Raw genomic sequence first — 9,961 nt, 5'->3', positions numbered from 1 at the left:
AAGCCGGCGGCCGGTGGTGGAGGCCAAGTCATGTTCGTTCCCCGCTCTCTGTTTTGTGGCTCCATGTCTGGCCGCTCTGTGGGCTGCTGGGCGGCAGACGGCGCCCCTCCGGCAGTGGCTGAGGGGAGATAGTGATCTCTCCTCCGGTTGGTGGCTTTATAAATTTGATGAAGTTGGGATGTTATGCTTTTCTCTGAAACAGATATGTCTTGCTCTGGTAAACATGGATTTGTGACCATCCATAGCTTGTGCCTTGTAGCAGCTCAGCTCGAAGCTTGTTCAATCATCAGAAATGGCAACGGGGGCTAGCGGAGGGCAGCCGAGTGTTCTGAGCACATTACCCAAGGATTTGCCGCTAGATTTTCTAAAGACTATCACCGATCAGTTCTCACAGAGCGTATACTCGGTACAGGCGCATTTGGAACTGTTTATATGGTAATATGGTCGTGCGTGCCTTCACATTTTCGTGCCAATTAGATGCCAACATTTGCTGAAAACGTGTTTTTTGAGCTTGAACAGGGGATTGCGCCAGACGGGCAAAAAATTGCGGTGAAGAAACTTGCCGAAAATACACCAATCGCGCGTGACAAAGTATTTACTAACGAGGTTCATAATATTATGGCTCTGCAACTGCATCATGAAAATGTAGTAAAGTTGGTCGGCTACTGCCATGAAGCCCAGAAGAAAGTGGTGCAGAACAATGGAAGATATATTGTTGCAGACATTGTTGAAAGTTTATTCTGCTACGAGTACTTGCCGCACGGGAACCTTCAGAAGAATCTTTTGGGTATATATATATTTTCCATTTTATTTTAAAACTGTATTTGAGTATCTCCATATTCTATTAAGTTGGGCATCTGCATATTCTATTAAGTTTTCAACGACAAGAAAAGGCAGTAACATTCAGTTTATCTAATGGAAATGTTATTTGCATTCTGAGAAATAAGTATTGCTGGAAGTTATTATCTGTGAGTACTTATATTATGCAATGTTTCACTTGTTTGGAGGTATCTAATGTAAAATATGTAATGGACTGGGACACACGCTTCAAAATCATCAAGGGAATCTGCCAAGGTTTGGCCTTCCTACACAACACTAACATTGTTCATATGGATCTTAAACATGAGAATATATTGCTGGATGGTAAGATGACCCCGAAAATTGCGGATTTCGGTCTCTCGAGGCTCTTCGGTCAAGAACAAACACGGATGAGAATACAAAATGTTGTTGGATCATAGTAAGTGAAACATCAAATCCGATAACATTTTGTTCCGTCATTACGAAGTGAAGTGCATTTTGTTCTCTCTGGCAATACTTACTAAAATCCTTGTTGTCAGTGGATACATAGCTCCAGAATATCTATACAAAGGTGAGACTCCACCAAGTCAGACATATATAGTTTGGGCCTATTAATCTTGGAGACCACCACAGTTGAGAAAATTTGTTCCAACAACGAGCCATCTGCGACGCAATTTATAAAAAGTGTAAGAGAAATTATTACTTGATTCTTGAAAGACTGTGGTATATATATATAGAAGCTTATGATACAATTGGTTTATATTATCCCCAAGGATCATAATTCTGATTCTGTACATAGGTACGTGATATCTGGACGGATGAGCACATAGTGTCTCAGTGCTCACATCTTGATGGGGATCGCCTTCAGCAGATAAAAGTATGCATCAAAATTGGACTAGAATGTGTGGAGATCGATCGGCAGAAGAGACCTTCCATAGAAGAGATTGTCGATAGGCTCAACGGACTACGGTCAACTGAAAGTTGAATGCCATATGCGGCATGAAATAAACGGGGGGCACACAATGGCTTTCTATTGTTATGATTTTGTTAGCCCCACCTCGATATAACATTGCCCAATGGCCCAAGTCCGAGTTCATTGTTGTAATGATTTTGTTTTATAAGAATGCAGAGGAAAAGTTTTATTCTTTTTTCTCTATAAGGACAATCAATTCTGTCAGAACCATTTAGTTGATGTCCCTAAAAAATCATTTAATTCGTTCTGCATTTCAGCTGGTGGTTACATACGTACACTATATATGATTCAGGTCTTCAGTTTCCACGGAGCATGAAACTTCGGTCTTTTCAGGAGAGATGTGAAAGATGGAAGAACATGCTTCATTGTTGCTACTATGATTTAGGAATAATTCTCACTGATGTGCGTCATTGTGGATCATGTTAAATTTTATTTTTGGTGGTACTTAACAACTACTCTCTAAATACACTTTCTTTTACCTGCAACTTAATTTGATATAGTTTGATGACATATAATTCATATTTTGTTACCCAGGTTAGGGCCCCTGTTCTAGGGGTAACACCCTACTCTTGGTAGATGTTTCTCTCTTGTGTGAACGATGTGGCTACAATATGATGTCCGAGTGACCTCGTAGATCTCGGTAATTCTAATGACCTTTTTTATATTCTGTTTTAACTTGGGATTATATAGGGGTGTCGAAGTAGAGAAAACAGTGGTATTATGGCCACAACTTGGTAATGGCGTAGATAAGTTGGCCGTTACCAGGGTCTAGATGATTTCATGGTGTAGCTGTTTTTCTTTATGTTGTTGGTAACATCAATCTTTAATGCCAGTTCAGTCGGATGAATGTCGTGGTGCGATCTAGGAAGGTGAGCGAAGAAGAATAGGTGAATAGTGTCTATTGGGCCATATCCTAGTCATGGGCCTACCCGGGGGATCTCACGATCATACATCAATCCTAAATAGGAAAAGGAGACATTCTTAAGCATTGGTGCCCAATTTCTCTATATGAACTCTGAAGGATCATATTAGTAATATATATTGCCACTTCAGCATTGGCGCCCAATAAATCACTCATTCTTCAATATTAGTACCACTGACATCTTAGCTAAGCAACTCTTTGTGCACATGTTGTCTACATTATCTAACATGGCGTTTGTTGGGGCTTATGAGATGGTCCCTTCATATTGTTTCTGAAAAATGAAATCATTGCCTCTTTACAAAATCAACCTTGCAAATAACTTTAATATGTCTGCTTGGAAACTAATATTGAGGTACTAAAGTTTGATTCTGCAATTTTGCATGCGCGTGTGCGTTTGATGATGCTTGGACAATGAATCAAACCCAATTGGGTACATTGTGGTTTTATGGCTACACTTCTAACAATGGTCTACAGCCGAATCTCACAATAATGTCATATCAACCTTTCCGGTGTATTTAAGCTTGTGAGACATGTACGGGGACCAAACTATTCTAATATAATTGTGGTGCCAACTCTGATTTAATTAACAATATATGTTGAAACCAACCAGCTGCATGCCAAGCTGGTAAATTATATTAATTGGACTAGCTCCCATGCCATACTCATGCAATTTGTGGCTACAGATAGTCCACTATATAAAGATCACAATGTAGCTACATGCATCGAAAACATAAGGGTTGTATATTTCATAGTTAGTACACAACAGTTCACTCTAGTGGGTCTCCAACCACTACATCATGAGATTGCATAAACTATATGTACATCAATCCTAAATAGGAAGAGGAGGCATTGAGAAATGAGGAAAAACCACATGGTTAAGAACCAGAACGATGGATGTTGAATGCGCTACGTTTAGGTGCTGTCTTAGAACCAGGGAAAATTGAGAAACCACTATGTGGCAAAGAAGACAAAAATTTGAGTACAAAGGACATTTTCATTTTGCACATGTATATTGCATGGCCTCGACAATATTGATCATTGCCTCTCAAAACTCTAGTACAACTCAATAGAAGCGACCGCAATTACAAAGGAGTTGGGACTCCACCACTGATACAATTGTTTCAGCTTGACTGAGTTTTAAAAGGTTTCTAGATACCTTTTCGAGTCGCCATCGATATATATGGAAAGGCTTAATTGAGAATATATTTTCACAAAATTTGTTATGTTCTGAGTTTAACAGAGATGAAAATGACTTGTTTGGGTGACATCCATACAACAAGTTATCCAAGCGGCGACGTTTATGAACCTGATGTAAATTCTTTTACACTCTTATAATTTTTCTACTCACTGTAGAAACTTTGGATCACATTGCATACCAAACTAATAAACTACATAACATCTGGACTTTTTTCTGCCAGATTTTTCCAAGACACTAGAATTAATCAACACCACAACACTTGATTCTTGAAGTCACAAATCTACCATGCAATTTTATTTCCCTTCCTTAATTTCAACTATCTGAACTCTGAAGTTCGTTTTCTTCTTCTTTCAACAATCTATTCTGCCATGCCTCCTGAACACACGCGCACATTCAGACACAAACTGCTGCAGCCAGAGTGAGTCACTCACTCACTGGTCATGTGAATCATCAGCTCCTCCTTTGGCGTCCGGGTAATATCCATCGGTCTTCTTGTAGGTGTACCAGCTGGCAATGAGCAGGTAGACGACAAAGTTGAGGAGGCTGAGCGCGATGAGCAGCCAGGAGAAGTAGTCGAGGTGGCCGACGTTGAGGTTGTCGGGGATCCACCCTGGCTTGCCTCCCCTAATGGTGACCTTGGCCACCACCGTGACGAGCAGTGTGCTGAGGTAGTTCCCGAGTGCGACGGTGGTGAGCGAGAGCGTGGAGCACATGTGTTAGAGCATAATTTTCCCTGGATAGTTTTGGTGATTGATGACAATACTTTTACGGACTAATCATGTGCATTAAGCTTTTCAGGTTTTCTAATATAAGGGCACTAAAACGATTATTTCCCCTCAAGGACTTCTCTGAAGACGGTTTTGTTTTCTTCGTTTCTTTTCGGTGGTATTGAGTCGTAGGTACAGCTGTACTATCAAGAGGGGGTCCGTATTGGAACTGTTTATATGGTAATATGGCCATGCATGCCTTCACATTTTCGTGCCAATAAGATGCCAATATTTGCTGAAAAGGTATTTTTGAGCTTGAACAGGGGATTGCGCCAGACGGGCAAACAATTGCAGTGAAGAAACTTGCCGAAAATACACCAATCACGTGTGACAAAGTATTCACTAACGAGGTTCAGAGTATTATGGCTCTGCAACTGCATCATGAAAATGTAGTAAAGTTGGAGGGCTACTGCCATGAAGCCCAAAAGAAAGTGGTGCAGAACAATGGAAGATATATTGTTGCAGACATTGTTGAAAGTTTACTCTGCTACGAGTACTTGCCGCAGGGGAACCTTCAGAAGAATCTTTTTGGTATATAATTATTTCCATTTTATGTTTTAACTGTATTTAAGTCTCTGAAAAAAATACTATGAATTTGTGTTTGGTTGTCTGCATATTCTATTAAGATTTTGATGCTATACATTGACAAGAAAAGACAGTAACATTATGTTTATCCAAAGGAAATGTTGCCATACAAACAGGTTTTCTTGTACTGGCATTCTGAGAAACAAGTACTGCTGGAAGTTATTATCTTTGAGTACTTACATTATTCAATGTTTCACCTCTTCAGAAGTATCCAATGATGGAATGGACTGGGACACACGCTTCAAAATCATCAAGGGGATCTACCAAGGTTTAGCCTTCCTACACAGCATTAACATTGTCCATATGGATCTTAAACCTGAGAACATATTGCTGGATGATAAGATGATCCCGAAAATTGCGGATTTCGGTCTCTCGAGACTCTTCGGCCAAGAACAAACACGGATGAAAACACAAAATGTTGTTGGATCGTAGTAAGTCAGACATCAAATGCGATAGCATTTTGTTCAGTCATTTATGAAGTGAACTGCATTTTATTCTCTCCAGCAATACTTACTAAAATCTTTGTTGTCAGTGGATACATAGCTCCAGAATATCTCTACTATTAAAGGAGAATCGAACGTCGTGATGGTTCGACCTCCTTCGATGCCCCCTCCTCGCTAGCTTTCCCACCCACGTCCTCCTAGCGATTTTTTTTCAAACCCTCCGAAAACCAGAGGTAAACCTCCTCTCATACATCGATCCGGCACCCAACTCGCGAATTAGAAAAACCACACGTCACCCATGTTCTTTCCCGATCTGGAAGACTATCCCACGTCCCTCAGACAGCACGAAAGAAACCAAAGCTCCTCGCGATCGCCCGACGCGCCCCGATGGCCCGACGCGCCCTCCTGCCTCCTGATGTTGCTCCGCATCGACGACGCCACACCACGATTCGCACCGGCACCTCACCAGCCGTGCCCTCCCCCCAGCCTCCTGTCCATGCGCCCCAGCGATGCCATCCTGCGCACTACCGCTTCTCTGGGCTCCCAAATCCGGGGCTCGCCGCAATTCCCGAGGCTTCCGGTGGTGAGCCGTATGGAGGAGGAGCCGGCGGCAGGGAAGCGAACGGTCATAGCGTCGACTACACGTCAGAAGACAAGCACGGAGGACTACGTCGTGCAGTCCATGCTCGGCTGGGGGCCCCTCTCTCCATCATCTGCCTCATCTACGAGACCGCCCACTGTGTACGTGCTAACCCATTGTCTCGAATTCTCTTATTAAGTCATTCTATTAGTTCTATGATTCGTGATGATATGTAGGAAAATATCGATCTGGGTGTAGCAGTTTCCCTGCCCACCAGATGCTTGCTCTTTTTCCTTGGAGCATAAGAAGAAAAATTATTTCATCTATTGTAATAATTACTGTTCGATCCGTCAATTCTATCCTCCTGCAAGCGATTTTTATTTTATTTTACCACTGTTCTGGAGAGGTTCAGCTGCCTTTGTCTGGTGTTTCTAAATATTTTAGTTGTATATATACGTGCAGAGGTATGTGCTTCTGAAGGTGGGAAGATCCAAGACAAAGAAAGAGGGAGGGAGACAGGCAACATGTAACATGGAGATGACCCAGCCATGCTGAATCCGCTAGACGCCGAACCTACCATGGCCATGTCCCCGAGGTGAGCCCTGATGCTCTTTGATGACCGCGTTGTGCCCACGTTGTTCAGGGAGGAGCAGTACATGGCTGGCATCCTCAATGGGATCCATGTGTGCATGTTTTTTTAGTTTCTTCCTGATAACTTGCTGACCATGATGAAAAGTACACCGAGTCGCCGATTTTGTCGGTGAATTGTTGGCCTCAGTGTAGCTCCTTCAATCATATATATCGCCTCATATTTCTTTGTATTTATGCCAGGTAAATGCCAAACCAGTCAGCTACCTTCTGGATATCATGTTTTGGGTAGGTTTCCTATATATAAATTTATTGAAGTGTCAATTACTTCATGAGCTACTATTTCTACTACCATGTTTTGCAATAGCATAGGATATTTCTGTGGTGCGCAAGTAGGATATTATTCACCAGTTAGCAACTGTGCTTTGGTATAACTCAGGTGTCTCAATGAATGATTTAATTGATTATCCAATATTTATTTAGTATATGGTCATGTTGTTGGCAAAGAAGATGCATAATTCTTTTGGGAGGAAAAAATGACATGCATGCTACTCCCTCCGTTCCTAAATATAAGCCTTTGGAGAGATTCCACTATAAACCACATACAGAGCAAAATGAGTGAATCTACACTTCAAAATGCATCTATATACATCAATATGTGGTTCATAGTGCAATCTCTACAAAGACTTATATTTAGAAACGGAGGGAGTAGATGTTAACAAATTAGCATAGGTCATCTACATTCTATGTTGCGTCCGGCTGACGGATGTGCAACTTCTGATTATCTGAATACTAGAATAATAATTCTTATGTAGCAGCAACACATGATGTATACATTGAGCCATGCTGAAAACGAGATGCTTAAATAATTGCACATTTGATTTGTAAAATAAAAAAATTAACACCGAAGATAGCATAATAGAAGCATCTCTTTGTTATTTAACCCATAGCTGTACTATTTTTAGAAGAAGAGGCTGAAGCTGATGGTCCAGCAAAGAAGTTTAGAGGTGGAGACCAAAACTAGGGCCTGATTTTGTTGAGTGATATTCGTCACATATAACTAAGTATAATCTCTATTAGACAATCTTCTTGCGAACCAAAAACATAGGTGCATGTTATTTTCTTATATTTGATGTACATGATGCAAGGAAACTGTTAGAAGGGATAGAGAGAGAGATTGGCGGAGTATGATGGATGTTGTATTGAGCCTCACAGATGGCTTATATAGAGTAGAAGGCTTGGAGGGCAAGAAGCCTCTCCTAGAGATAAAGCAGGAGATAATTACAAATCATAGTCTACCATATACAGAGATATACCTATATACTCTAACATCCCCCAGCAGTCGTAGCGGTAGCGTCGCGCAGACAACAGGAGCGTCGCGGACGGTCAAACTGGAGATAAAAGCAGCTGACGAGCTGACATCCCCCCGCAGTCGCAGCGGGAGCGTCATGGACGATGTGGTGGCCCTTTATGCATTAACTATAGAGGAAGCCGACGAGTTGCTCAAGCGAGGTGGTGGCCCTTTGTGCCGTTGTCGAGGTAGCCGAGAGCGTGGGTGGTGTAGCCATGGTCGAGGTACTCATGCGAAGAACGCCCTGATCGATTGTCGAGTTTGGTGGCAGGTGTTGTGTAAGTCTCCGTGGAGCCACAGGCGCAAGGAGGCGCCGAGTTAGTCATGGGTGCAGTGGTATCGAAGTAGTGGTGCGCCGGGAAGAAGATGTTGTTGACGAGGCGTCGCACCGGGTTTGGCAAGCCTGGGGACACATCATGGACGAAGGCACGCGTCGATGTTGCCAGCACCGGGCATGCGTAGACGCACGATGTCGATGTTGATGATGCGCCGCTCCAGACTTGTCGGGCCTGGGAATACACTGGGGATGATAGCACACGTCGGTGTTGTCAGCACCAGGCATGCGAAGATCGGGACTAAACCATGTCGGAGGAGTTAGAGGAGCCAGCAAAGAATTACTCAACGACGGTTGCGGCGCCAATCAGTGAGGGGCCGATGTTGCCGACGGTGGTCGGAGTAGACGAAGTGATCGGGGAACATGACGATGACGTTGGCGATGAGCTGGTGCTGGACGAAGACAAAGGGGGTGGACGCGCGCTGTGGTGCTACGGCTTGAAGGGGTGATGCAGCAGCAACTCGCGGGTCGGTGATAACGGCGAGAAGACCTCGGGCTGGCGGCATGGACCGTGAGCCGTGGCACTACGTCCCGAAGGGGCGGTGCAATGGCGGTGTGGTGGTCAGTGCAGCCGTGAGGACGGCCTCGGGTAGTGGCCGGGACCGCGTGCCACAGTGCAATGGCCCAAAAAAGAAAATACCGGGCAAGCAACCGGCGGAGAGAAAACCAATCAAGAGATCGGAAAAACTCACCAGGGCAGCCATTCACGGATCAACGGACGAACCCTGCTATGGGTCACGCGCCCCACGGAAGAGATCATGATGATCGACCTTCCCAGGGGTGGCGCGATGCGGAAGCGTGCGGCGGTTAGGTCTAGGAACTTGCGGCTGATACCAAGTTAGAAGGGATAGAGAGGAGAATGGCGGAATATGATGGATGTTGTATTGAGCCTCTCGGGCAGTTCATATAGAGTACAAGGCTTAGTGGGCAAGAAGCCTTTTCTAGAGATAAGGCAGGAAATGATTACAAATCATAATCTACCATATACAGATGTATGCCTATAATCTAACAGAAACCATGCATTTAGAAGTCAATAACCGAATTTTGTTACTCTTGATATGATTGCAATAAGTAAGCATCTGGTAGATGAGTAAGAGTAACAATTATGGGAATAACCTACTGATTATATATCAGGAACCCAACATGCTTTCCATCTTTTGTTCATCATGGTCACCGCTTCCAAAAAGTAGTGACGGATGTTGTCGCCAGATGTCCAACCCTTCATTATCCATGTTGTAACCCGAGCTGCTTAGTGCGCGACCATCATATAAAACGATTGCAACCCTGGTCACCCTTTTGTTACCAATGTTGTATGTTGCTATTTTTCAGACTCCTACTTCATTAATCGTATCAATACGAGTATATGACAGGCTTAATGCTCGGTCATGTGTATCCTTTTGATTTCGAGGCATGATGGCACAT

The 9,961-nt window shown here is 43.3% G+C and overlaps 2 pseudogenes; both read left to right on the top strand.

Annotated features, from left to right (window-relative positions):
- Window positions 1-292: 292 nt before the first annotated feature.
- LOC123064665 (cysteine-rich receptor-like protein kinase 6) lies at window positions 293-1,794 on the top strand (annotated as a pseudogene).
- A 2,875-nt stretch (window positions 1,795-4,669) lies between these two features.
- Window positions 4,670-9,961, top strand: part of LOC123067266 (putative cysteine-rich receptor-like protein kinase 20) — a 19,807-nt pseudogene continuing 14,515 nt past the window's right edge.

The sequence above is a fragment of the Triticum aestivum genome, chromosome 3B (assembly GCF_018294505.1).
Source record: "Triticum aestivum cultivar Chinese Spring chromosome 3B, IWGSC CS RefSeq v2.1, whole genome shotgun sequence".
NCBI lineage: Eukaryota > Viridiplantae > Streptophyta > Magnoliopsida > Poales > Poaceae > Triticum > Triticum aestivum.
The sequence above is the reverse complement of the archived record's forward strand: the minus strand, read 5'-3'. Positions and strand labels throughout refer to the sequence as shown.